Below are 18,426 nucleotides of genomic sequence, written 5' to 3'. Positions count from 1 at the left end.
CTTTTCCTTATATCCATTCTTTAGCATCACCATGTCGGGTGCGATCATACCAGCACTAATTCACCGGATCCCATCAGAACTCCGAAGTTAAGCGTGCTTGGGCGAGAGTAGTACTAGGATGGGTGACCTCCTGGGAAGTCCTCGTGTTGCACCCCTTTTTTTTTTTTTTTTTCCTCTCTTTCCCCGCGCCTTTCACCCTCGGAGTTTCCCTTTTCTCCCGGCCCGACCGAGGGAACTCGCCCGGATCGCGCCGAACGCATGCGGACCTGCTGCGCTGCTTCTTTTCCTTATATCCATTCTTTAGCATCACCATGTCGGGTGCGATCATACCAGCACTAATGCACCGGATCCCATCAGAACTCCGAAGTTAAGCGTGCTTGGGCGAGAGTAGTACTAGGATGGGTGACCTCCTGGGAAGTCCTCGTGTTGCACCCCTTTTTTTTTTTTTTTTTCCTCTCTTTCCCCGCGCCGTTCACCCTCGGAGTTTCCCTTTTCTCCCGGCCCGACCGAGGGAACTCGCCCGGATCGCGCCGAACGCATGCGGACCTGCTGCACTGCTTCTTTTCCTTATATCCATTCTTTAGCATCACCATGTCGTGTGCGATCATACCAGCACTAATGCACGGGATCCCATCAGAACTCCGAAGTTAAGCGTGCTTGGGGGAGAGTAGTACTAGGATGGGTGACCTCCTGGGAAGTCCTCGTGTTGCACCCTTTTTTTTTTTTTTTTTTCCTCTCTTTCCCCGCGCCTTTCACCCTTGGAGTTTCCCTTTTCTCCCGGCCCGACCGAGGGAACTCGCCCGGATCGCGCCGAACGCATGCGGACCTGCTGCGCTGCTTCTTTTCCTTATATCCATTATTTAGCATCACCATGTCGGGTGCGATCATACCAGCACTAATGCACCGGATCCCATCAGAACTCCGAAGTTAAGCGTGCTTGGGCGAGAGTAGTACTAGGATGGGTGACCTCCTGGGAAGTCCTCGTGTTGCACCCCTTTTTTTTTTTTTTTTCCTCTCTTTCCCCGCGCCTTTCACCCTCGGAGTTTCCCTTTTCTCCCGGCCCGACCGAGGGAACTCGCCCGGATCGCGCCGAACGCATGCGGACCTGCTGCGCTGCTTCTTTTCCTTATATCCATTCTTTAGCATCACCATTTCCGGTGCGATCATACCAGCACTAATGCACCGGATCCCATCAGAACTCCGAAGTTAAGCGTGCTTGGGCGAGAGTAGTACTAGGATGGGTGACCTCCTGGGAAGTCCTCGTGTTGCACCCCTTTTTTTTTTTTTTTTTCCTCTCTTTCCCCGCGCCGTTCACCCTCGGAGTTTCCCTTTTCTCCCGGCCCGACCGAGGGAACTCGCCCGGATCGCGCCGAACGCATGCGGACCTGCTGCGCTGCTTCTTTTCCTTATATCCATTCTTTAGCATCACCATGTCGTGTGCGATCATACCAGCACTAATGCACGGGATCCCATCAGAACTCCGAAGTTAAGCGTGCTTGGGGGAGAGTAGTACTAGGATGGGTGACCTCCTGGGAAGTCCTCGTGTTGCACCCCTTTTTTTTTTTTTTTTTTCCTCTCTTTCCCCGCGCCTTTCACCCTCGGAGTTTCCCTTTTCTCCCGGCCCGACCGAGGGAACTCGCCCGGATCGCGCCGAACGCATGCGGACCTGCTGCGCTGCTTCTTTTCCTTATATCCATTCTTTAGCATCACCATGTCGGGTGCGATCATACCAGCACTAATGCACCGGATCCCATCAGAACTCCGAAGTTAAGCGCGCTTGGGCGAGAGTAGTACTAGGATGGGTGACCTCCTGGGAAGTCCTCGTGTTGCACCCCTTTTTTTTTTTTTTTTCCTCTCTTTCCCCGCGCCTTTCACCCTCGGAGTTTCCCTTTTCTCTCGGCCCGACCGAGGGAACTCGCCCGGATCCCGCCGAACGCATGCGGACCTGCTGCGCTGCTTCTTTTCCTTATATCCATTCTTTAGCATCACCATGTCGGGTGCGATCATACCAGCACTAATTCACCGGATCCCATCAGAACTCCGAAGTTAAGCGTGCTTGGGCGAGAGTAGTACTAGGATGGGTGACCTCCTGGGGAGTCCTCGTGTTGCACCCCTTTTTTTTTTTTTTTTTTCCTCTCTTTCCCCGCGCCGTTCACCCTCGGAGTTTCCCTTTTCTCCCGGCCCGACCGAGGGAACTCGCCCGGATCCCGCCGAACGCATGCGGACCTGCTGCGCTGCTTCTTTTCCTTATATCCATTCTTTAGCATCACCATGTCGGGTGCGATCATACCAGCACTAATGCACCGGATCCCATCAGAACTCCGAAGTTAAGCGTGCTTGGGCGAGAGTAGTACTAGGATGGGTGACCTCCTGGGAAGTCCTCGTGTTGCACCCCTTTTTTTTTTTTTTTTTCCTCTCTTTCCCCGCGCCGTTCACCCTCGGAGTTTCCCTTTTCTCCCGGCCCGACCGAGGGAACTCGCCCGGATCGCGCCGAACGCATGCGGACCTGCTGCACTGCTTCTTTTCCTTATATCCATTCTTTAGCATCACCATGTCGTGTGCGATCATACCAGCACTAATGCACGGGATCCCATCAGAACTCCGAAGTTAAGCGTGCTTGGGGGAGAGTAGTACTAGGATGGGTGACCTCCTGGGAAGTTCTCGTGTTGCACCCTTTTTTTTTTTTTTTTTTCCTCTCTTTCCCCGCGCCTTTCACCCTCGGAGTTTCCCTTTTCTCCCGGCCCGACCGAGGGAACTCGCCCGGATCGCGCCGAACGCATGCGGACCTGCTGCGCTGCTTCTTTTCCTTATATCCATTCTTTAGCATCACCATGTCGGGTGCGATCATACCAGCACTAATGCACCGGATCCCATCAGAACTCCGAAGTTAAGCGTGCTTGGGCGAGAGTAGTACTAGGATGGGTGACCTCCTGGGAAGTCCTCGTGTTGCACCCCTTTTTTTTTTTTTTTTTCCTCTCTTTCCCCGCGCCGTTCACCCTCGGAGTTTCCCTTTTCTCCCGGCCCGACCGAGGGAACTCGCCCGGATCGCGCCGAACGCATGCGGACCTGCTGCACTGCTTCTTTTCCTTATATCCATTCTTTAGCATCACCATGTCGTGTGCGATCATACCAGCACTAATGCACGGGATCCCATCAGAACTCCGAAGTTAAGCGTGCTTGGGGGAGAGTAGTACTAGGATGGGTGACCTCCTGGGAAGTCCTCGTGTTGCACCCTTTTTTTTTTTTTTTTTCCTCTCTTTCCCCGCGCCGTTCACCCTCGGAGTTTCCCTTTTCTCCCGGCCCGACCGAGGGAACTCGCCCGGATCGCGCCGAACGCATGCGGACCTGCTGCGCTGCTTCTTTTCCTTATATCCATTCTTTAGCATCACCATGTCGGGTGCGATCATACCAGCACTAATGCACCGGATCCCATCAGAACTCCGAAGTTAAGCGTGCTTGGGCGAGAGTAGTACTAGGATGGGTGACCTCCTGGGAAGTCCTCGTGTTGCACCCCTTTTTTTTTTTTTTTTTTCCTCTCTTTCCCCGCGCCTTTCACCCTCGGAGTTTCCCTTTTCTCCCGGCCCGACCGAGGGAACTCGCCCGGATCGCGCCGAACGCATGCGGACCTGCTGCGCTGCTTCTTTTCCTTATATCCATTCTTTAGCATCACCATGTCGGGTGCGATCATACCAGCACTAATGCACCGGATCCCATCAGAACTCCGAAGTTAAGCGTGCTTGGGCGAGAGTAGTACTAGGATGGGTGACCTCCTGGGAAGTCCTCGTGTTGCACCCCTTTTTTTTTTTTTTTTTCCTCTCTTTCCCCGCGCCGTTCACCCTCGGAGTTTCCCTTTTCTCCCGGCCCGACCGAGGGAACTCGCCCGGATCGCGCCGAACGCATGCGGACCTGCTGCACTGCTTCTTTTCCTTATATCCATTCTTTAGCATCACCATGTCGTGTGCGATCATACCAGCACTAATGCACGGGATCCCATCAGAACTCCGAAGTTAAGCGTGCTTGGGGGAGAGTAGTACTAGGATGGGTGACCTCCTGGGAAGTCCTCGTGTTGCACCCTTTTTTTTTTTTTTTTTTCCTCTCTTTCCCCGCGCCTTTCACCCTCGGAGTTTCCCTTTTCTCCCGGCCCGACCGAGGGAACTCGCCCGGATCGCGCCGAACGCATGCGGACCTGCTGCGCTGCTTCTTTTCCTTATATCCATTCTTTAGCATCACCATGTCGGGTGCGATCATACCAGCACTAATGCACCGGATCCCATCAGAACTCCGAAGTTAAGCGTGCTTGGGCGAGAGTAGTACTAGGATGGGTGACCTCCTGGGAAGTCCTCGTGTTGCACCCCTTTTTTTTTTTTTTTTCCTCTCTTTCCCCGCGCCTTTCACCCTCGGAGTTTCCCTTTTCTCCCGGCCCGACCGAGGGAACTCGCCCGGATCGCGCCGAACGCATGCGGACCTGCTGCGCTGCTTCTTTTCCTTATATCCATTCTTTAGCATCACCATTTCGGGTGCGATCATACCAGCACTAATGCACCGGATCCCATCAGAACTCCGAAGTTAAGCGTGCTTGGGCGAGAGTAGTACTAGGATGGGTGACCTCCTGGGAAGTCCTCGTGTTGCACCCCTTTTTTTTTTTTTTTTTCCTCTCTTTCCCCGCGCCGTTCACCCTCGGAGTTTCCCTTTTCTCCCGGCCCGACCGAGGGAACTCGCCCGGATCGCGCCGAACGCATGCGGACCTGCTGCGCTGCTTCTTTTCCTTATATCCATTCTTTAGCATCACCATGTCGGGTGCGATCATACCAGCACTAATGCACCGGATCCCATCAGAACTCCGAAGTTAAGCGCGCTTGGGCGAGAGTAGTACTAGGATGGGTGACCTCCTGGGAAGTCCTCGTGTTGCACCCCTTTTTTTTTTTTTTTTCCTCTCTTTCCCCGCGCCTTTCACCCTCGGAGTTTCCCTTTTCTCTCGGCCCGACCGAGGGAACTCGCCCGGATCCCGCCGAACGCATGCGGACCTGCTGCGCTGCTTCTTTTCCTTATATCCATTCTTTAGCATCACCATGTCGGGTGCGATCATACCAGCACTAATTCACCGGATCCCATCAGAACTCCGAAGTTAAGCGTGCTTGGGCGAGAGTAGTACTAGGATGGGTGACCTCCTGGGAAGTCCTCGTGTTGCACCCCTTTTTTTTTTTTTTTTTCCTCTCTTTCCCCGCGCCTTTCACCCTCGGAGTTTCCCTTTTCTCCCGGCCCGACCGAGGGAACTCGCCCGGATCGCGCCGAACGCATGCGGACCTGCTGCGCTGCTTCTTTTCCTTATATCCATTCTTTAGCATCACCATGTCGGGTGCGATCATACCAGCACTAATGCACCGGATCCCATCAGAACTCCGAAGTTAAGCGTGCTTGGGCGAGAGTAGTACTAGGATGGGTGACCTCCTGGGAAGTCCTCGTGTTGCACCCCTTTTTTTTTTTTTTTTTCCTCTCTTTCCCCGCGCCGTTCACCCTCGGAGTTTCCCTTTTCTCCCGGCCCGACCGAGGGAACTCGCCCGGATCGCGCCGAACGCATGCGGACCTGCTGCACTGCTTCTTTTCCTTATATCCATTCTTTAGCATCACCATGTCGTGTGCGATCATACCAGCACTAATGCACGGGATCCCATCAGAACTCCGAAGTTAAGCGTGCTTGGGGGAGAGTAGTACTAGGATGGGTGACCTCCTGGGAAGTCCTCGTGTTGCACCCTTTTTTTTTTTTTTTTTTCCTCTCTTTCCCCGCGCCTTTCACCCTTGGAGTTTCCCTTTTCTCCCGGCCCGACCGAGGGAACTCGCCCGGATCGCGCCGAACGCATGCGGACCTGCTGCGCTGCTTCTTTTCCTTATATCCATTATTTAGCATCACCATGTCGGGTGCGATCATACCAGCACTAATGCACCGGATCCCATCAGAACTCCGAAGTTAAGCGTGCTTGGGCGAGAGTAGTACTAGGATGGGTGACCTCCTGGGAAGTCCTCGTGTTGCACCCCTTTTTTTTTTTTTTTCCTCTCTTTCCCCGCGCCTTTCACCCTCGGAGTTTCCCTTTTCTCCCGGCCCGACCGAGGGAACTCGCCCGGATCGCGCCGAACGCATGCGGACCTGCTGCGCTGCTTCTTTTCCTTATATCCATTCTTTAGCATCACCATTTCCGGTGCGATCATACCAGCACTAATGCACCGGATCCCATCAGAACTCCGAAGTTAAGCGTGCTTGGGCGAGAGTAGTACTAGGATGGGTGACCTCCTGGGAAGTCCTCGTGTTGCACCCCTTTTTTTTTTTTTTTTTCCTCTCTTTCCCCGCGCCGTTCACCCTCGGAGTTTCCCTTTTCTCCCGGCCCGACCGAGGGAACTCGCCCGGATCGCGCCGAACGCATGCGGACCTGCTGCGCTGCTTCTTTTCCTTATATCCATTCTTTAGCATCACCATGTCGTGTGCGATCATACCAGCACTAATGCACGGGATCCCATCAGAACTCCGAAGTTAAGCGTGCTTGGGGGAGAGTAGTACTAGGATGGGTGACCTCCTGGGAAGTCCTCGTGTTGCACCCCTTTTTTTTTTTTTTTTTTCCTCTCTTTCCCCGCGCCTTTCACCCTCGGAGTTTCCCTTTTCTCCCGGCCCGACCGAGGGAACTCGCCCGGATCGCGCCGAACGCATGCGGACCTGCTGCGCTGCTTCTTTTCCTTATATCCATTCTTTAGCATCACCATGTCGGGTGCGATCATACCAGCACTAATGCACCGGATCCCATCAGAACTCCGAAGTTAAGCGCGCTTGGGCGAGAGTAGTACTAGGATGGGTGACCTCCTGGGAAGTCCTCGTGTTGCACCCCTTTTTTTTTTTTTTTTTCCTCTCTTTCCCCGCGCCTTTCACCCTCGGAGTTTCCCTTTTCTCTCGGCCCGACCGAGGGAACTCGCCCGGATCCCGCCGAACGCATGCGGACCTGCTGCGCTGCTTCTTTTCCTTATATCCATTCTTTAGCATCACCATGTCGGGTGCGATCATACCAGCACTAATTCACCGGATCCCATCAGAACTCCGAAGTTAAGCGTGCTTGGGCGAGAGTAGTACTAGGATGGGTGACCTCCTGGGGAGTCCTCGTGTTGCACCCCTTTTTTTTTTTTTTTTTTCCTCTCTTTCCCCGCGCCGTTCACCCTCGGAGTTTCCCTTTTCTCCCGGCCCGACCGAGGGAACTCGCCCGGATCCCGCCGAACGCATGCGGACCTGCTGCGCTGCTTCTTTTCCTTATATCCATTCTTTAGCATCACCATGTCGGGTGCGATCATACCAGCACTAATGCACCGGATCCCATCAGAACTCCGAAGTTAAGCGTGCTTGGGCGAGAGTAGTACTAGGATGGGTGACCTCCTGGGAAGTCCTCGTGTTGCACCCCTTTTTTTTTTTTTTTTTCCTCTCTTTCCCCGCGCCGTTCACCCTCGGAGTTTCCCTTTTCTCCCGGCCCGACCGAGGGAACTCGCCCGGATCGCGCCGAACGCATGCGGACCTGCTGCACTGCTTCTTTTCCTTATATCCATTCTTTAGCATCACCATGTCGTGTGCGATCATACCAGCACTAATGCACGGGATCCCATCAGAACTCCGAAGTTAAGCGTGCTTGGGGGAGAGTAGTACTAGGATGGGTGACCTCCTGGGAAGTTCTCGTGTTGCACCCTTTTTTTTTTTTTTTTTTCCTCTCTTTCCCCGCGCCTTTCACCCTCGGAGTTTCCCTTTTCTCCCGGCCCGACCGAGGGAACTCGCCCGGATCGCGCCGAACGCATGCGGACCTGCTGCGCTGCTTCTTTTCCTTATATCCATTCTTTAGCATCACCATGTCGGGTGCGATCATACCAGCACTAATGCACCGGATCCCATCAGAACTCCGAAGTTAAGCGTGCTTGGGCGAGAGTAGTACTAGGATGGGTGACCTCCTGGGAAGTCCTCGTGTTGCACCCCTTTTTTTTTTTTTTTTTCCTCTCTTTCCCCGCGCCGTTCACCCTCGGAGTTTCCCTTTTCTCCCGGCCCGACCGAGGGAACTCGCCCGGATCGCGCCGAACGCATGCGGACCTGCTGCACTGCTTCTTTTCCTTATATCCATTCTTTAGCATCACCATGTCGTGTGCGATCATACCAGCACTAATGCACGGGATCCCATCAGAACTCCGAAGTTAAGCGTGCTTGGGGGAGAGTAGTACTAGGATGGGTGACCTCCTGGGAAGTCCTCGTGTTGCACCCTTTTTTTTTTTTTTTTTCCTCTCTTTCCCCGCGCCGTTCACCCTCGGAGTTTCCCTTTTCTCCCGGCCCGACCGAGGGAACTCGCCCGGATCGCGCCGAACGCATGCGGACCTGCTGCGCTGCTTCTTTTCCTTATATCCATTCTTTAGCATCACCATATCGGGTGCGATCATACCAGCACTAATGCACCGGATCCCATCAGAACTCCGAAGTTAAGCGTGCTTGGGCGAGAGTAGTACTAGGATGGGTGACCTCCTGGGAAGTCCTCGTGTTGCACCCCTTTTTTTTTTTTTTTTTCCTCTCTTTCCCCGCGCCTTTCACCCTCGGAGTTTCCCTTTTCTCCCGGCCCGACCGAGGGAACTCGCCCGGATCGCGCCGAACGCATGCGGACCTGCTGCGCTGCTTCTTTTCCTTATATCCATTCTTTAGCATCACCATGTCGGGTGCGATCATACCAGCACTAATGCACCGGATCCCATCAGAACTCCGAAGTTAAGCGTGCTTGGGCGAGAGTAGTACTAGGATGGGTGACCTCCTGGGAAGTCCTCGTGTTGCACCCTTTTTTTTTTTTTTTTTCCTCTCTTTCCCCGCGCCTTTCACCCTCGGAGTTTCCCTTTTCTCCCGGCCCAACCGAGGGAACTCGCCCGGATCGCGCCGAACGCATGCGGACCTGCTGCGCTGCTTCTTTTCCTTATATCCATTCTTTAGCATCACCATGTCGGGTGCGATCATACCAGCACTAATGCACCGGATCCCATCAGAACTCCGAAGTTAAGCGTGCTTGGGCGGGAGTAGTACTAGGATGGGTGACCTCCTGGGAAGTCCTCGTGTTGCACCCCTTTTTTTTTTTTTTTTTTCCTCTCTTTCCCCGCGCCTTTCACCCTCGGAGTTTCCCTTTTCTCCCGGCCCGACCGAGGGAACTCGCCCGGATCGCGCCGAACGCATGCGGACCTGCTGCGCTGCTTCTTTTCCTTATATCCATTCTTTAGCATCACCATGTCGGGTGCGATCATACCAGCACTAATGCACCGGATCCCATCAGAACTCCGAAGTTAAGCGTGCTTGGGCGAGAGTAGTACTAGGATGGGTGACCTCCTGGGAAGTCCTCGTGTTTCACCCCTTTTTTTTTTTTTTTTTTCCTCTCTTTCCCCGCGCCTTTCACCCTCGGAGTTTCCCTTTTCTCCCGGCCCGACCGAGGGAACTCGCCCGGATCGCGCCGAACGCATGCGGACCTGCTGCGCTGCTTCTTTTCCTTATATCCATTCTTTAGCATCACCATGTCGGGTGCGATCATACCAGCACTAATGCACCGGATCCCATCAGAACTCCGAAGTTAAGCGTGCTTGGGCGAGAGTAGTACTAGGATGGGTGACCTCCTGGGAAGTCCTCGTGTTGCACCCCTTTTTTTTTTTTTTTTTTCCTCTCTTTCCCCGCGCCTTTCACCCTCGGAGTTTCCCTTTTCTCCCGGCCCGACCGAGGGAACTCGCCCGGATCGCGCCGAACGCATGCGGACCTGCTGCGCTGCTTCTTTTCCTTATATCCATTCTTTAGCATCACCATGTCGGGTGCGATCATACCAGCACTAATGCACCGGATCCCATCAGAACTCCGAAGTTAAGCGTGCTTGGGCGAGAGTAGTACTAGGATGGGTGACCTCCTGGGAAGTCCTCGTGTTGCACCCCTTTTTTTTTTTTTTTCCTCTCTTTCCCCGCGCCTTTCACCCTCGGAGTTTCCCTTTTCTCCCGGCCCGACCGAGGGAACTCGCCCGGATCGCGCCGAACGCATGCGGACCTGCTGCGCTGCTTCTTTTCCTTATATCCATTCTTTAGCATCACCATTTCGGGTGCGATCATACCAGCACTAATGCACCGGATCCCATCAGAACTCCGAAGTTAAGCGTGCTTGGGCGAGAGTAGTACTAGGATGGGTGACCTCCTGGGAAGTCCTCGTGTTGCACCCCTTTTTTTTTTTTTTTTTCCTCTCTTTCCCCGCGCCGTTCACCCTCGGAGTTTCCCTTTTCTCCCGGCCCGACCGAGGGAACTCGCCCGGATCGCGCCGAACGCATGCGGACCTGCTGCGCTGCTTCTTTTCCTTATATCCATTCTTTAGCATCACCATGTCGGGTGCGATCATACCAGCACTAATGCACCGGATCCCATCAGAACTCCGAAGTTAAGCGCGCTTGGGCGAGAGTAGTACTAGGATGGGTGACCTCCTGGGAAGTCCTCGTGTTGCACCCCTTTTTTTTTTTTTTTTTCCTCTCTTTCCCCGCGCCTTTCACCCTCGGAGTTTCCCTTTTCTCTCGGCCCGACCGAGGGAACTCGCCCGGATCCCGCCGAACGCATGCGGACCTGCTGCGCTGCTTCTTTTCCTTATATCCATTCTTTAGCATCACCATGTCGGGTGCGATCATACCAGCACTAATTCACCGGATCCCATCAGAACTCCGAAGTTAAGCGTGCTTGGGCGAGAGTAGTACTAGGATGGGTGACCTCCTGGGAAGTCCTCGTGTTGCACCCCTTTTTTTTTTTTTTTTTCCTCTCTTTCCCCGCGCCTTTCACCCTCGGAGTTTCCCTTTTCTCCCGGCCCGACCGAGGGAACTCGCCCGGATCGCGCCGAACGCATGCGGACCTGCTGCGCTGCTTCTTTTCCTTATATCCATTCTTTAGCATCACCATGTCGGGTGCGATCATACCAGCACTAATGCACCGGATCCCATCAGAACTCCGAAGTTAAGCGTGCTTGGGCGAGAGTAGTACTAGGATGGGTGACCTCCTGGGAAGTCCTCGTGTTGCACCCCTTTTTTTTTTTTTTTTTCCTCTCTTTCCCCGCGCCGTTCACCCTCGGAGTTTCCCTTTTCTCCCGGCCCGACCGAGGGAACTCGCCCGGATCGCGCCGAACGCATGCGGACCTGCTGCACTGCTTCTTTTCCTTATATCCATTCTTTAGCATCACCATGTCGTGTGCGATCATACCAGCACTAATGCACGGGATCCCATCAGAACTCCGAAGTTAAGCGTGCTTGGGGGAGAGTAGTACTAGGATGGGTGACCTCCTGGGAAGTCCTCGTGTTGCACCCTTTTTTTTTTTTTTTTTTCCTCTCTTTCCCCGCGCCTTTCACCCTCGGAGTTTCCCTTTTCTCCCGGCCCGACCGAGGGAACTCACCCGGATCGCGCCGAACGCATGCGGACCTGCTGCGCTGCTTCTTTTCCTTATATCCATTCTTTAGCATCACCATGTCGGGTGCGATCATACCAGCACTAATGCACCGGATCCCATCAGAACTCCGAAGTTAAGCGTGCTTGGGCGAGAGTAGTACTAGGATGGGTGACCTCCTGGGAAGTCCTCGTGTTGCACCCCTTTTTTTTTTTTTTTTCCTCTCTTTGCCCGCGCCTTTCACCCTCGGAGTTTCCCTTTTCTCCCGGCCCGACCGAGGGAACTCGCCCGGATCGCGCCGAACGCATGCGGACCTGCTGCGCTGCTTCTTTTCCTTATATCCATTCTTTAGCATCACCATTTCCGGTGCGATCATACCAGCACTAATGCACCGGATCCCATCAGAACTCCGAAGTTAAGCGTGCTTGGGCGAGAGTAGTACTAGGATGGGTGACCTCCTGGGAAGTCCTCGTGTTGCACCCCTTTTTTTTTTTTTTTTTCCTCTCTTTCCCCGCGCCGTTCACCCTCGGAGTTTCCCTTTTCTCCCGGCCCGACCGAGGGAACTCGCCCGGATCGCGCCGAACGCATGCGGACCTGCTGCGCTGCTTCTTTTCCTTATATCCATTCTTTAGCATCACCATGTCGGGTGCGATCATACCAGCACTAATGCACCGGATCCCATCAGAACTCCGAAGTTAAGCGCGCTTGGGCGAGAGTAGTACTAGGATGGGTGACCTCCTGGGAAGTCCTCGTGTTGCACCCCTTTTTTTTTTTTTTTTTCCTCTCTTTCCCCGCGCCGTTCACCCTCGGAGTTTCCCTTTTCTCCCGGCCCGACCGAGGGAACTCGCCCGGATCGCGCCGAACGCATGCGGACCTGCTGCGCTGCTTCTTTTCCTTATATCCATTCTTTAGCATCACCATGTCGGGTGCGATCATACCAGCACTAATGCACCGGATCCCATCAGAACTCCGAAGTTAAGCGCGCTTGGGCGAGAGTAGTACTAGGATGGGTGACCTCCTGGGAAGTGCTCGTGTTGCACCCCTTTTTTTTTTTTTTTTCCTCTCTTTCCCCGCGCCTTTCACCCTCGGAGTTTCCCTTTTCTCCCGGCCCGACCGAGGGAACTCGCTCGGATCCCGCCGAACGCATGCGGACCTGCTGCGCTGCTTCTTTTCCTTATATCCATTCTTTAGCATCACCATGTCGGGTGCGATCATACCAGCACTAATGCACCGGATCCCATCAGAACTCCGAAGTTATGCGTGCTTGGGCGAGAGTAGTACTAGGATGGGTGACCTCCTGGGAAGTCCTCGTGTTGCACCCTTTTTTTTTTTTTTTTTTTCCTCTCTTTCCCCGCGCCTTTCACCCTCGGAGTTTCCCTTTTCTCCCGGCCCGACCGAGGGAACTCGCCCGGATCGCGCCGAACGCATGCGGACCTGCTGCGCTGCTTCTTTTCCTTATATCCATTCTTTAGCATCACCATGTCGGGTGCGATCATACCAGCACTAATGCACCGGATCCCATCAGAACTCCGAAGTTAAGCGTGCTTGGGCGAGAGTAGTACTAGGATGGGTGACCTCCTGGGAAGTCCTCGTGTTGCACCCCTTTTTTTTTTTTTTTTTCCTCTCTTTCCCCGCGCCTTTCACCCTCGGAGTTTCCCTTTTCTCCCGGCCCGACCGAGGGAACTCGCCCGGATCCCGCCGAACGCATGCGGACCTGCTGCGCTGCTTCTTTTCCTTATATCCATTCTTTAGCATCACCATGTCGGGTGCGATCATACCAGCACTAATGCACCGGATCCCATCAGAACTCCGAAGTTAAGCGTGCTTGGGCGAGAGTAGTACTAGGATGGGTGACCTCCTGGGGAGTCCTCGTGTTGCACCCCTTTTTTTTTTTTTTTTTTCCTCTCTTTCCCCGCGCCGTTCACCCTCGGAGTTTCCCTTTTCTCCCGGCCCGACCGAGGGAACTCGCCCGGATCGCGCCGAACGCATGCGGACCTGCTGCGCTGCTTCTTTTCCTTATATCCATTCTTTAGCATCACCATGTCGGGTGCGATCATACCAGCACTAATGCACCGGATCCCATCAGAACTCCGAAGTTATGCGTGCTTGGGCGAGAGTAGTAATAGGATGGGTGACCTCCTGGGAAGTCCTCGTGTTGCACCCTTTTTTTTTTTTTTTTTTCCTCTCTTTCCCCGCGCCTTTCACCCTCGGAGTTTCCCTTTTCTCCCGGCCCGACCGAGGGAACTCGCCCGGATCGCGCCGAACGCATGCGGACCTGCTGCGCTGCTTCTTTTCCTTATATCCATTCTTTAGCATCACCATGTCGGGTGCGATCATACCAGCACTAATGCACCGGATCCCATCAGAACTCCGAAGTTAAGCGTGCTTGGGCGACAGTAGTACTAGGATGGGTGACCTCTTGGGAAGTCCTCGTGTTGCACCCCTTTTTTTTTTTTTTTTTCCTCTCTTTCCCCGCGCCTTTCACCCTCGGAGTTTCCCTTTTCTCCCGGCCCGACCGAGGGAACTCGCCCGGATCGCGCCGAACGCATGCGGACCTGCTGCGCTGCTTCTTTTCCTTATATCCATTCTTTAGCATCACCATGTCGGGTGCGATCATACCAGCACTAATGCACCGGATCCCATCAGAACTCCGAAGCTAAGCGTGCTTGGGCGAGAGTAGTACTAGGATGGGTGACCTCCTGGGAAGTCCTCGTGTTGCACCCTTTTTTTTTTTTTTTTTCCTCTCTTTCCCCGCGCCGTTCACCCTCGGAGTTTCCCTTTTCTCCCGGCCCGACCGAGGGAACTCGCCCGGATCGCGCCGAACGCATGCGGACCTGCTGCGCTGCTTCTTTTCCTTATATCCATTCTTTAGCATCACCATGTCGGGTGCGATCATACCAGCACTAATGCACCGGATCCCATCAGAACTCCGAAGTTAAGCGTGCTTGGGCGAGAGTAGTACTAGGATGGGTGACCTCCTGGGAAGTCCTCGTGTTGCACCCCTTTTTTTTTTTTTTTTTTCCTCTCTTTCCCCGCGCCTTTCACCCTCGGAGTTTCCCTTTTCTCCCGGCCCGACCGAGGGAACTCGCCCGGATCGCGCCGAACGCATGCGGACCTGCTGCGCTGCTTCTTTTCCTTATATCCATTCTTTAGCATCACCATGTCGGGTGCGATCATACCAGCACTAATGCACCGGATCCCATCAGAACTCCGAAGTTAAGCGTGCTTGGGCGAGAGTAGTACTAGGATGGGTGACCTCCTGGGAAGTCCTCGTGTTGCACCCCTTTTTTTTTTTTTTTTTTCCTCTCTTTCCCCGCGCCTTTCACCCTCGGAGTTTCCCTTTTCTCCCGGCCCGACCGAGGGAACTCGCCCGGATCGCGCCGAACGCATGCGGACCTGCTGCGCTGCTTCTTTTCCTTATATCCATTCTTTAGCATCACCATGTCGGGTGCGATCATACCAGCACTAATGCACCGGATCCCATCAGAACTCCGAAGTTAAGCGTGCTTGGGCGAGAGTAGTACTAGGATGGGTGACCTCCTGGGAAGTCCTCGTGTTGCACCCTTTTTTTTTTTTTTTTTCCTCTCTTTCCCCGCGCCTTTCACCCTCGGAGTTTCCCTTTTCTCCCGGCCCGACCGAGGGAACTCGCCCGGATCGCGCCGAACGCATGCGGACCTGCTGCGCTGCTTCTTTTCCTTATATCCATTCTTTAGCATCACCATGTCGGGTGCGATCATACCAGCACTAATGCACCGGATCCCATCAGAACTCCGAAGTTAAGCGTGCTTGGGCGACAGTAGTACTAGGATGGGTGACCTCTTGGGAAGTCCTCGTGTTGCACCCCTTTTTTTTTTTTTTTTTCCTCTCTTTCCCCGCGCCTTTCACCCTCGGAGTTTCCCTTTTCTCCCGGCCCGACCGAGGGAACTCGCCCGGATCGCGCCGAACGCATGCGGACCTGCTGCGCTGCTTCTTTTCCTTATATCCATTCTTTAGCATCACCATGTCGGGTGCGATCATACCAGCACTAATGCACCGGATCCCATCAGAACTCCGAAGTTAAGCGTGCTTGGGCGAGAGTAGTACTAGGATGGGTGACCTCCTGGGAAGTCCTCGTGTTGCACCCTTTTTTTTTTTTTTTTTCCTCTCTTTCCCCGCGCCGTTCACCCTCGGAGTTTCCCTTTTCTCCCGGCCCGACCGAGGGAACTCGCCCGGATCGCGCCGAACGCATGCGGACCTGCTGCGCTGCTTCTTTTCCTTATATCCATTCTTTAGCATCACCATGTCGGGTGCGATCATACCAGCACTAATGCACCGGATCCCATCAGAACTCCGAAGTTAAGCGTGCTTGGGCGAGAGTAGTACTAGGATGGGTGACCACCTGGGAAGTCCTCGTGTTGCACCCCTTTTTTTTTTTTTTTTTTCCTCTCTTTCCCCGCGCCTTTCACCCTCGGAGTTTCCCTTTTCTCCCGGCCCGACCGAGGGAACTCGCCCGGATCACGCCGAACGCATGCGGACCTGCTGCGCTGCTTCTTTTCCTTATATCCATTCTTTAGCATCACCATGTCGGGTGCGATCATACCAGCACTAATGCACCGGATCCCATCAGAACTCCGAAGTTAAGCGTGCTTGGGCGAGAGTAGTACTAGGATGGGTGACCTCCTGGGAAGTCCTCGTGTTGCACCCCTTTTTTTTTTTTTTTTTTCCTCTCTTTCCCCGCGCCTTTCACCCTCGGAGTTTCCCTTTTCTCCCGGCCCGACCGAGGGAACTCGCCCGGATCGCGCCGAACGCATGCGGACCTGCTGCGCTGCTTCTTTTCCTTATATCCATTCTTTAGCATCACCATGTCGGGTGCGATCATACCAGCACTAATGCACCGGATCCCATCAGAACTCCGAAGTTAAGCGTGCTTGGGCGAGAGTAGTACTAGGATGGGTGACCTCCTGGGAAGTCCTCGTGTTGCACCCCTTTTTTTTTTTTTTTTTTCCTCTCTTTCCCCGCGCCTTTCACCCTCGGAGTTTCCCTTTTCTCCCGGCCCGACCGAGGGAACTCGCCCGGATCGCGCCGAACGCATGCGTACCTGCTGCGCTGCTTCTTTTCCTTATATCCATTCTTTAGCATCACCATGTCGGGTGCGATCATACCAGCACTAATGCACCGGATCCCATCAGAACTCCGAAGTTAAGCGTGCTTGTGCGAGAGTAGTACTAGGATGGGTGACCTCCTGGGAAGTCCTCGTGTTGCACCCTTTTTTTTTTTTTTTTTTCCTCTCTTTCCCCGCGCCTTTCACCCTCGGAGTTTCCCTTTTCTCCCGGCCCGACCGAGGGAACTCGCTCGGTGGGCCGGTGCATCGATGCCGCTGCCCGGATCGCGCCGAACGCATGCGGACCTGCTGCGCTGCTTCTTTTCCTTATATCCATTCTTTAGCATCACCATGTCGGGTGCGATCATACCAGCACTAATGCACCGGATCCCATCAGAACTCCGAAGTTAAGCGTGCTTGGGCGAGAGTAGTACTAGGATGGGTGACCTCCTGGGAAGTCCTCGTGTTGCACCCCTTTTTTTTTTTTTTTTTCCTCTCTTTCCCCGCGCCTTTCACCCTCGGAGTTTCCCTTTTCTCCCGGCCCGACCGAGGGAACTCGCCCGGATCGCGCCGAACGCATGCGGACCTGCTGCGCTGCTTCTTTTCCTTATATCCATTCTTTAGCATCACCATGTCGGGTGCGATCATACCAGCACTAATGCACCGGATCCCATCAGAACTCCGAAGTTAAGCGTGCTTGGGCGAGAGTAGTACTAGGATGGGTGACCTCCTGGGAAGTCCTCGTGTTGCACCCCTTTTTTTTTTTTTTTTTTCCTCTCTTTCCCCGCGCCTTTCACCCTCGGAGTTTCCCTTTTCTCCCGGCCCGACCGAGGGAACTCGCCCGGATCGCGCCGAACGCATGCGGACCTGCTGCGCTGCTTCTTTTCCTTATATCCATTCTTTAGCATCACCATGTCAGGTGCGATCATACCAGCACTAATGCACCGGATCCCATCAGAACTCCGAAGTTAAGCGTGCTTGGGCGAGAGTAGTACTAGGATGGGTGACCTCCTGGGAAGTCCTCGTGTTGCACCCTTTTTTTTTTTTTTTTTCCTCTCTTTCCCCGCGCCTTTCACCCTCGGAGTTTCCCTTTTCTCCCGGCCCGACCGAGGGAACTCGCTCGGTGGGCCGGTGCATCGATGTCGCTGCCCGGATCGCGCCGAACGCATGCGGACCTGCTGCGCTGCTTCTTTTCCTTATATCCATTCTTTAGCATCACCATGTCGGGTGCGATCATACCAGCACTAATGCACCGGATCCCATCAGAACTCCGAAGTTAAGCGTGCTTGGGCGAGAGTAGTACTAGGATGGGTGACCTCCTGGGAAGTCCTCGTGTTGCACCCCTTTTTTTTTTTTTTTTTCCTCTCTTTCCCCGCGCCTTTCACCCTCGGAGTTTCCCTTTTCTCCCGGCCCGACCGAGGGAACTCGCCCGGATCGCGCCGAACGCATGCGGACCTGCTGCGCTGCTTCTTTTCCTTATATCCATTCTTTAGCATCACCATGTCGGGTGCGATCATACCAGCACTAATGCACCGGATCCCATCAGAACTCCGAAGTTAAGCGTGCTTGGGCGAGAGTAGTACTAGGATGGGTGACCTCCTGGGAAGTCCTCGTGTTGCACCCCTTTTTTTTTTTTTTTTCCTCTCTTTCCCCGCGCCTTTCACCCTCGGAGTTTCCCTTTTCTCCCGGCCCGACCGAGGGAACTCGCCCGGATCCCGCCGAACGCATGCGGACCTGCTGCGCTGCTTCTTTTCCTTATATCCATTCTTTAGCATCACCATGTCGGGTGCGATCATACCAGCACTAATGCACCGGATCCCATCAGAACTCCGAAGTTAAGCGTGCTTGGGCGAGAGTAGTACTAGGATGGGTGACCTCCTGGGGAGTCCTCGTGTTGCACCCCTTTTTTTTTTTTTTT

General features: G+C 54.1%; 66 non-coding genes across 66 annotated transcripts; all 66 read left to right on the top strand.

Moving 5' to 3' along the window:
• Window positions 1-36: 36 nt before the first annotated feature.
• Window positions 37-155, top strand: LOC132801472 (5S ribosomal RNA). The gene has a single exon (XR_009636588.1). It is a non-coding gene; the product is annotated as a 5S ribosomal RNA (ribosomal RNA).
• Window positions 156-316: 161 nt separating this feature from the next.
• On the top strand, window positions 317-435 carry LOC132802970 (5S ribosomal RNA). The gene has a single exon (XR_009638075.1). It is a non-coding gene; the product is annotated as a 5S ribosomal RNA (ribosomal RNA).
• Window positions 436-596: 161 nt separating this feature from the next.
• Window positions 597-715, top strand: LOC132802379 (5S ribosomal RNA). Its single transcript, XR_009637503.1, has one exon. It is a non-coding gene; the product is annotated as a 5S ribosomal RNA (ribosomal RNA).
• Window positions 716-876: 161 nt separating this feature from the next.
• On the top strand, window positions 877-995 carry LOC132802969 (5S ribosomal RNA). Its single transcript, XR_009638074.1, has one exon. It is a non-coding gene; the product is annotated as a 5S ribosomal RNA (ribosomal RNA).
• A 160-nt stretch (window positions 996-1,155) lies between these two features.
• On the top strand, window positions 1,156-1,274 carry LOC132801695 (5S ribosomal RNA). Its single transcript, XR_009636815.1, has one exon. It is a non-coding gene; the product is annotated as a 5S ribosomal RNA (ribosomal RNA).
• A 161-nt stretch (window positions 1,275-1,435) lies between these two features.
• LOC132802310 (5S ribosomal RNA) lies at window positions 1,436-1,554 on the top strand. Its single transcript, XR_009637434.1, has one exon. It is a non-coding gene; the product is annotated as a 5S ribosomal RNA (ribosomal RNA).
• A 162-nt stretch (window positions 1,555-1,716) lies between these two features.
• LOC132801664 (5S ribosomal RNA) lies at window positions 1,717-1,835 on the top strand. The gene has a single exon (XR_009636784.1). It is a non-coding gene; the product is annotated as a 5S ribosomal RNA (ribosomal RNA).
• A 160-nt stretch (window positions 1,836-1,995) lies between these two features.
• On the top strand, window positions 1,996-2,114 carry LOC132802004 (5S ribosomal RNA). Its single transcript, XR_009637125.1, has one exon. It is a non-coding gene; the product is annotated as a 5S ribosomal RNA (ribosomal RNA).
• Window positions 2,115-2,276: 162 nt separating this feature from the next.
• LOC132802968 (5S ribosomal RNA) lies at window positions 2,277-2,395 on the top strand. The gene has a single exon (XR_009638073.1). It is a non-coding gene; the product is annotated as a 5S ribosomal RNA (ribosomal RNA).
• A 161-nt stretch (window positions 2,396-2,556) lies between these two features.
• On the top strand, window positions 2,557-2,675 carry LOC132802301 (5S ribosomal RNA). The gene has a single exon (XR_009637425.1). It is a non-coding gene; the product is annotated as a 5S ribosomal RNA (ribosomal RNA).
• A 161-nt stretch (window positions 2,676-2,836) lies between these two features.
• On the top strand, window positions 2,837-2,955 carry LOC132802967 (5S ribosomal RNA). Its single transcript, XR_009638072.1, has one exon. It is a non-coding gene; the product is annotated as a 5S ribosomal RNA (ribosomal RNA).
• A 161-nt stretch (window positions 2,956-3,116) lies between these two features.
• LOC132802378 (5S ribosomal RNA) lies at window positions 3,117-3,235 on the top strand. Its single transcript, XR_009637502.1, has one exon. It is a non-coding gene; the product is annotated as a 5S ribosomal RNA (ribosomal RNA).
• A 160-nt stretch (window positions 3,236-3,395) lies between these two features.
• On the top strand, window positions 3,396-3,514 carry LOC132802966 (5S ribosomal RNA). Its single transcript, XR_009638071.1, has one exon. It is a non-coding gene; the product is annotated as a 5S ribosomal RNA (ribosomal RNA).
• Window positions 3,515-3,676: 162 nt separating this feature from the next.
• Window positions 3,677-3,795, top strand: LOC132802965 (5S ribosomal RNA). The gene has a single exon (XR_009638070.1). It is a non-coding gene; the product is annotated as a 5S ribosomal RNA (ribosomal RNA).
• Window positions 3,796-3,956: 161 nt separating this feature from the next.
• LOC132802377 (5S ribosomal RNA) lies at window positions 3,957-4,075 on the top strand. Its single transcript, XR_009637501.1, has one exon. It is a non-coding gene; the product is annotated as a 5S ribosomal RNA (ribosomal RNA).
• Window positions 4,076-4,236: 161 nt separating this feature from the next.
• Window positions 4,237-4,355, top strand: LOC132802964 (5S ribosomal RNA). Its single transcript, XR_009638069.1, has one exon. It is a non-coding gene; the product is annotated as a 5S ribosomal RNA (ribosomal RNA).
• A 160-nt stretch (window positions 4,356-4,515) lies between these two features.
• Window positions 4,516-4,634, top strand: LOC132802963 (5S ribosomal RNA). Its single transcript, XR_009638068.1, has one exon. It is a non-coding gene; the product is annotated as a 5S ribosomal RNA (ribosomal RNA).
• A 161-nt stretch (window positions 4,635-4,795) lies between these two features.
• On the top strand, window positions 4,796-4,914 carry LOC132801663 (5S ribosomal RNA). The gene has a single exon (XR_009636783.1). It is a non-coding gene; the product is annotated as a 5S ribosomal RNA (ribosomal RNA).
• A 160-nt stretch (window positions 4,915-5,074) lies between these two features.
• Window positions 5,075-5,193, top strand: LOC132801471 (5S ribosomal RNA). The gene has a single exon (XR_009636587.1). It is a non-coding gene; the product is annotated as a 5S ribosomal RNA (ribosomal RNA).
• Window positions 5,194-5,354: 161 nt separating this feature from the next.
• Window positions 5,355-5,473, top strand: LOC132802962 (5S ribosomal RNA). Its single transcript, XR_009638067.1, has one exon. It is a non-coding gene; the product is annotated as a 5S ribosomal RNA (ribosomal RNA).
• Window positions 5,474-5,634: 161 nt separating this feature from the next.
• LOC132802375 (5S ribosomal RNA) lies at window positions 5,635-5,753 on the top strand. The gene has a single exon (XR_009637499.1). It is a non-coding gene; the product is annotated as a 5S ribosomal RNA (ribosomal RNA).
• A 161-nt stretch (window positions 5,754-5,914) lies between these two features.
• On the top strand, window positions 5,915-6,033 carry LOC132802960 (5S ribosomal RNA). The gene has a single exon (XR_009638065.1). It is a non-coding gene; the product is annotated as a 5S ribosomal RNA (ribosomal RNA).
• Window positions 6,034-6,192: 159 nt separating this feature from the next.
• Window positions 6,193-6,311, top strand: LOC132801694 (5S ribosomal RNA). Its single transcript, XR_009636814.1, has one exon. It is a non-coding gene; the product is annotated as a 5S ribosomal RNA (ribosomal RNA).
• Window positions 6,312-6,472: 161 nt separating this feature from the next.
• Window positions 6,473-6,591, top strand: LOC132802308 (5S ribosomal RNA). The gene has a single exon (XR_009637432.1). It is a non-coding gene; the product is annotated as a 5S ribosomal RNA (ribosomal RNA).
• A 162-nt stretch (window positions 6,592-6,753) lies between these two features.
• LOC132801661 (5S ribosomal RNA) lies at window positions 6,754-6,872 on the top strand. The gene has a single exon (XR_009636781.1). It is a non-coding gene; the product is annotated as a 5S ribosomal RNA (ribosomal RNA).
• A 161-nt stretch (window positions 6,873-7,033) lies between these two features.
• LOC132802002 (5S ribosomal RNA) lies at window positions 7,034-7,152 on the top strand. Its single transcript, XR_009637123.1, has one exon. It is a non-coding gene; the product is annotated as a 5S ribosomal RNA (ribosomal RNA).
• Window positions 7,153-7,314: 162 nt separating this feature from the next.
• LOC132802959 (5S ribosomal RNA) lies at window positions 7,315-7,433 on the top strand. The gene has a single exon (XR_009638064.1). It is a non-coding gene; the product is annotated as a 5S ribosomal RNA (ribosomal RNA).
• A 161-nt stretch (window positions 7,434-7,594) lies between these two features.
• LOC132802300 (5S ribosomal RNA) lies at window positions 7,595-7,713 on the top strand. Its single transcript, XR_009637424.1, has one exon. It is a non-coding gene; the product is annotated as a 5S ribosomal RNA (ribosomal RNA).
• Window positions 7,714-7,874: 161 nt separating this feature from the next.
• LOC132802958 (5S ribosomal RNA) lies at window positions 7,875-7,993 on the top strand. Its single transcript, XR_009638063.1, has one exon. It is a non-coding gene; the product is annotated as a 5S ribosomal RNA (ribosomal RNA).
• A 161-nt stretch (window positions 7,994-8,154) lies between these two features.
• On the top strand, window positions 8,155-8,273 carry LOC132802374 (5S ribosomal RNA). Its single transcript, XR_009637498.1, has one exon. It is a non-coding gene; the product is annotated as a 5S ribosomal RNA (ribosomal RNA).
• A 160-nt stretch (window positions 8,274-8,433) lies between these two features.
• LOC132802957 (5S ribosomal RNA) lies at window positions 8,434-8,552 on the top strand. The gene has a single exon (XR_009638062.1). It is a non-coding gene; the product is annotated as a 5S ribosomal RNA (ribosomal RNA).
• A 161-nt stretch (window positions 8,553-8,713) lies between these two features.
• On the top strand, window positions 8,714-8,832 carry LOC132801146 (5S ribosomal RNA). The gene has a single exon (XR_009636262.1). It is a non-coding gene; the product is annotated as a 5S ribosomal RNA (ribosomal RNA).
• Window positions 8,833-8,992: 160 nt separating this feature from the next.
• On the top strand, window positions 8,993-9,111 carry LOC132800977 (5S ribosomal RNA). The gene has a single exon (XR_009636093.1). It is a non-coding gene; the product is annotated as a 5S ribosomal RNA (ribosomal RNA).
• A 162-nt stretch (window positions 9,112-9,273) lies between these two features.
• LOC132801832 (5S ribosomal RNA) lies at window positions 9,274-9,392 on the top strand. Its single transcript, XR_009636953.1, has one exon. It is a non-coding gene; the product is annotated as a 5S ribosomal RNA (ribosomal RNA).
• A 162-nt stretch (window positions 9,393-9,554) lies between these two features.
• LOC132802956 (5S ribosomal RNA) lies at window positions 9,555-9,673 on the top strand. The gene has a single exon (XR_009638061.1). It is a non-coding gene; the product is annotated as a 5S ribosomal RNA (ribosomal RNA).
• A 162-nt stretch (window positions 9,674-9,835) lies between these two features.
• On the top strand, window positions 9,836-9,954 carry LOC132802955 (5S ribosomal RNA). The gene has a single exon (XR_009638060.1). It is a non-coding gene; the product is annotated as a 5S ribosomal RNA (ribosomal RNA).
• A 159-nt stretch (window positions 9,955-10,113) lies between these two features.
• LOC132802954 (5S ribosomal RNA) lies at window positions 10,114-10,232 on the top strand. The gene has a single exon (XR_009638059.1). It is a non-coding gene; the product is annotated as a 5S ribosomal RNA (ribosomal RNA).
• Window positions 10,233-10,393: 161 nt separating this feature from the next.
• On the top strand, window positions 10,394-10,512 carry LOC132801660 (5S ribosomal RNA). Its single transcript, XR_009636780.1, has one exon. It is a non-coding gene; the product is annotated as a 5S ribosomal RNA (ribosomal RNA).
• A 161-nt stretch (window positions 10,513-10,673) lies between these two features.
• On the top strand, window positions 10,674-10,792 carry LOC132801470 (5S ribosomal RNA). Its single transcript, XR_009636586.1, has one exon. It is a non-coding gene; the product is annotated as a 5S ribosomal RNA (ribosomal RNA).
• Window positions 10,793-10,953: 161 nt separating this feature from the next.
• LOC132802953 (5S ribosomal RNA) lies at window positions 10,954-11,072 on the top strand. The gene has a single exon (XR_009638058.1). It is a non-coding gene; the product is annotated as a 5S ribosomal RNA (ribosomal RNA).
• Window positions 11,073-11,233: 161 nt separating this feature from the next.
• On the top strand, window positions 11,234-11,352 carry LOC132802373 (5S ribosomal RNA). Its single transcript, XR_009637497.1, has one exon. It is a non-coding gene; the product is annotated as a 5S ribosomal RNA (ribosomal RNA).
• A 161-nt stretch (window positions 11,353-11,513) lies between these two features.
• LOC132802952 (5S ribosomal RNA) lies at window positions 11,514-11,632 on the top strand. Its single transcript, XR_009638057.1, has one exon. It is a non-coding gene; the product is annotated as a 5S ribosomal RNA (ribosomal RNA).
• A 160-nt stretch (window positions 11,633-11,792) lies between these two features.
• Window positions 11,793-11,911, top strand: LOC132801693 (5S ribosomal RNA). Its single transcript, XR_009636813.1, has one exon. It is a non-coding gene; the product is annotated as a 5S ribosomal RNA (ribosomal RNA).
• A 161-nt stretch (window positions 11,912-12,072) lies between these two features.
• On the top strand, window positions 12,073-12,191 carry LOC132801659 (5S ribosomal RNA). The gene has a single exon (XR_009636779.1). It is a non-coding gene; the product is annotated as a 5S ribosomal RNA (ribosomal RNA).
• A 161-nt stretch (window positions 12,192-12,352) lies between these two features.
• LOC132801850 (5S ribosomal RNA) lies at window positions 12,353-12,471 on the top strand. Its single transcript, XR_009636971.1, has one exon. It is a non-coding gene; the product is annotated as a 5S ribosomal RNA (ribosomal RNA).
• Window positions 12,472-12,631: 160 nt separating this feature from the next.
• LOC132801843 (5S ribosomal RNA) lies at window positions 12,632-12,750 on the top strand. The gene has a single exon (XR_009636964.1). It is a non-coding gene; the product is annotated as a 5S ribosomal RNA (ribosomal RNA).
• A 162-nt stretch (window positions 12,751-12,912) lies between these two features.
• LOC132802951 (5S ribosomal RNA) lies at window positions 12,913-13,031 on the top strand. Its single transcript, XR_009638056.1, has one exon. It is a non-coding gene; the product is annotated as a 5S ribosomal RNA (ribosomal RNA).
• Window positions 13,032-13,192: 161 nt separating this feature from the next.
• LOC132801783 (5S ribosomal RNA) lies at window positions 13,193-13,311 on the top strand. Its single transcript, XR_009636904.1, has one exon. It is a non-coding gene; the product is annotated as a 5S ribosomal RNA (ribosomal RNA).
• A 162-nt stretch (window positions 13,312-13,473) lies between these two features.
• On the top strand, window positions 13,474-13,592 carry LOC132802180 (5S ribosomal RNA). Its single transcript, XR_009637304.1, has one exon. It is a non-coding gene; the product is annotated as a 5S ribosomal RNA (ribosomal RNA).
• Window positions 13,593-13,753: 161 nt separating this feature from the next.
• LOC132802025 (5S ribosomal RNA) lies at window positions 13,754-13,872 on the top strand. Its single transcript, XR_009637146.1, has one exon. It is a non-coding gene; the product is annotated as a 5S ribosomal RNA (ribosomal RNA).
• A 161-nt stretch (window positions 13,873-14,033) lies between these two features.
• On the top strand, window positions 14,034-14,152 carry LOC132801338 (5S ribosomal RNA). Its single transcript, XR_009636454.1, has one exon. It is a non-coding gene; the product is annotated as a 5S ribosomal RNA (ribosomal RNA).
• A 160-nt stretch (window positions 14,153-14,312) lies between these two features.
• Window positions 14,313-14,431, top strand: LOC132802949 (5S ribosomal RNA). The gene has a single exon (XR_009638054.1). It is a non-coding gene; the product is annotated as a 5S ribosomal RNA (ribosomal RNA).
• A 162-nt stretch (window positions 14,432-14,593) lies between these two features.
• On the top strand, window positions 14,594-14,712 carry LOC132802948 (5S ribosomal RNA). The gene has a single exon (XR_009638053.1). It is a non-coding gene; the product is annotated as a 5S ribosomal RNA (ribosomal RNA).
• Window positions 14,713-14,874: 162 nt separating this feature from the next.
• LOC132801145 (5S ribosomal RNA) lies at window positions 14,875-14,993 on the top strand. Its single transcript, XR_009636261.1, has one exon. It is a non-coding gene; the product is annotated as a 5S ribosomal RNA (ribosomal RNA).
• A 160-nt stretch (window positions 14,994-15,153) lies between these two features.
• LOC132802024 (5S ribosomal RNA) lies at window positions 15,154-15,272 on the top strand. Its single transcript, XR_009637145.1, has one exon. It is a non-coding gene; the product is annotated as a 5S ribosomal RNA (ribosomal RNA).
• Window positions 15,273-15,433: 161 nt separating this feature from the next.
• Window positions 15,434-15,552, top strand: LOC132801144 (5S ribosomal RNA). The gene has a single exon (XR_009636260.1). It is a non-coding gene; the product is annotated as a 5S ribosomal RNA (ribosomal RNA).
• A 160-nt stretch (window positions 15,553-15,712) lies between these two features.
• Window positions 15,713-15,831, top strand: LOC132800967 (5S ribosomal RNA). Its single transcript, XR_009636083.1, has one exon. It is a non-coding gene; the product is annotated as a 5S ribosomal RNA (ribosomal RNA).
• A 162-nt stretch (window positions 15,832-15,993) lies between these two features.
• Window positions 15,994-16,112, top strand: LOC132802947 (5S ribosomal RNA). Its single transcript, XR_009638052.1, has one exon. It is a non-coding gene; the product is annotated as a 5S ribosomal RNA (ribosomal RNA).
• A 162-nt stretch (window positions 16,113-16,274) lies between these two features.
• Window positions 16,275-16,393, top strand: LOC132802946 (5S ribosomal RNA). The gene has a single exon (XR_009638051.1). It is a non-coding gene; the product is annotated as a 5S ribosomal RNA (ribosomal RNA).
• A 162-nt stretch (window positions 16,394-16,555) lies between these two features.
• LOC132801926 (5S ribosomal RNA) lies at window positions 16,556-16,674 on the top strand. Its single transcript, XR_009637047.1, has one exon. It is a non-coding gene; the product is annotated as a 5S ribosomal RNA (ribosomal RNA).
• Window positions 16,675-16,864: 190 nt separating this feature from the next.
• Window positions 16,865-16,983, top strand: LOC132802945 (5S ribosomal RNA). The gene has a single exon (XR_009638050.1). It is a non-coding gene; the product is annotated as a 5S ribosomal RNA (ribosomal RNA).
• Window positions 16,984-17,144: 161 nt separating this feature from the next.
• LOC132802944 (5S ribosomal RNA) lies at window positions 17,145-17,263 on the top strand. The gene has a single exon (XR_009638049.1). It is a non-coding gene; the product is annotated as a 5S ribosomal RNA (ribosomal RNA).
• Window positions 17,264-17,425: 162 nt separating this feature from the next.
• Window positions 17,426-17,544, top strand: LOC132801576 (5S ribosomal RNA). Its single transcript, XR_009636693.1, has one exon. It is a non-coding gene; the product is annotated as a 5S ribosomal RNA (ribosomal RNA).
• A 189-nt stretch (window positions 17,545-17,733) lies between these two features.
• Window positions 17,734-17,852, top strand: LOC132802943 (5S ribosomal RNA). The gene has a single exon (XR_009638048.1). It is a non-coding gene; the product is annotated as a 5S ribosomal RNA (ribosomal RNA).
• Window positions 17,853-18,013: 161 nt separating this feature from the next.
• Window positions 18,014-18,132, top strand: LOC132802942 (5S ribosomal RNA). Its single transcript, XR_009638047.1, has one exon. It is a non-coding gene; the product is annotated as a 5S ribosomal RNA (ribosomal RNA).
• Window positions 18,133-18,292: 160 nt separating this feature from the next.
• LOC132801782 (5S ribosomal RNA) lies at window positions 18,293-18,411 on the top strand. The gene has a single exon (XR_009636903.1). It is a non-coding gene; the product is annotated as a 5S ribosomal RNA (ribosomal RNA).
• The last annotated feature ends 15 nt before the right edge of the window (window positions 18,412-18,426 follow it).

Source organism: Ziziphus jujuba, chromosome 2, assembly GCF_031755915.1.
Source record: "Ziziphus jujuba cultivar Dongzao chromosome 2, ASM3175591v1".
Lineage (NCBI taxonomy): Eukaryota > Viridiplantae > Streptophyta > Magnoliopsida > Rosales > Rhamnaceae > Ziziphus > Ziziphus jujuba.
The sequence above is the reverse complement of the archived record's forward strand: the minus strand, read 5'-3'. Positions and strand labels throughout refer to the sequence as shown.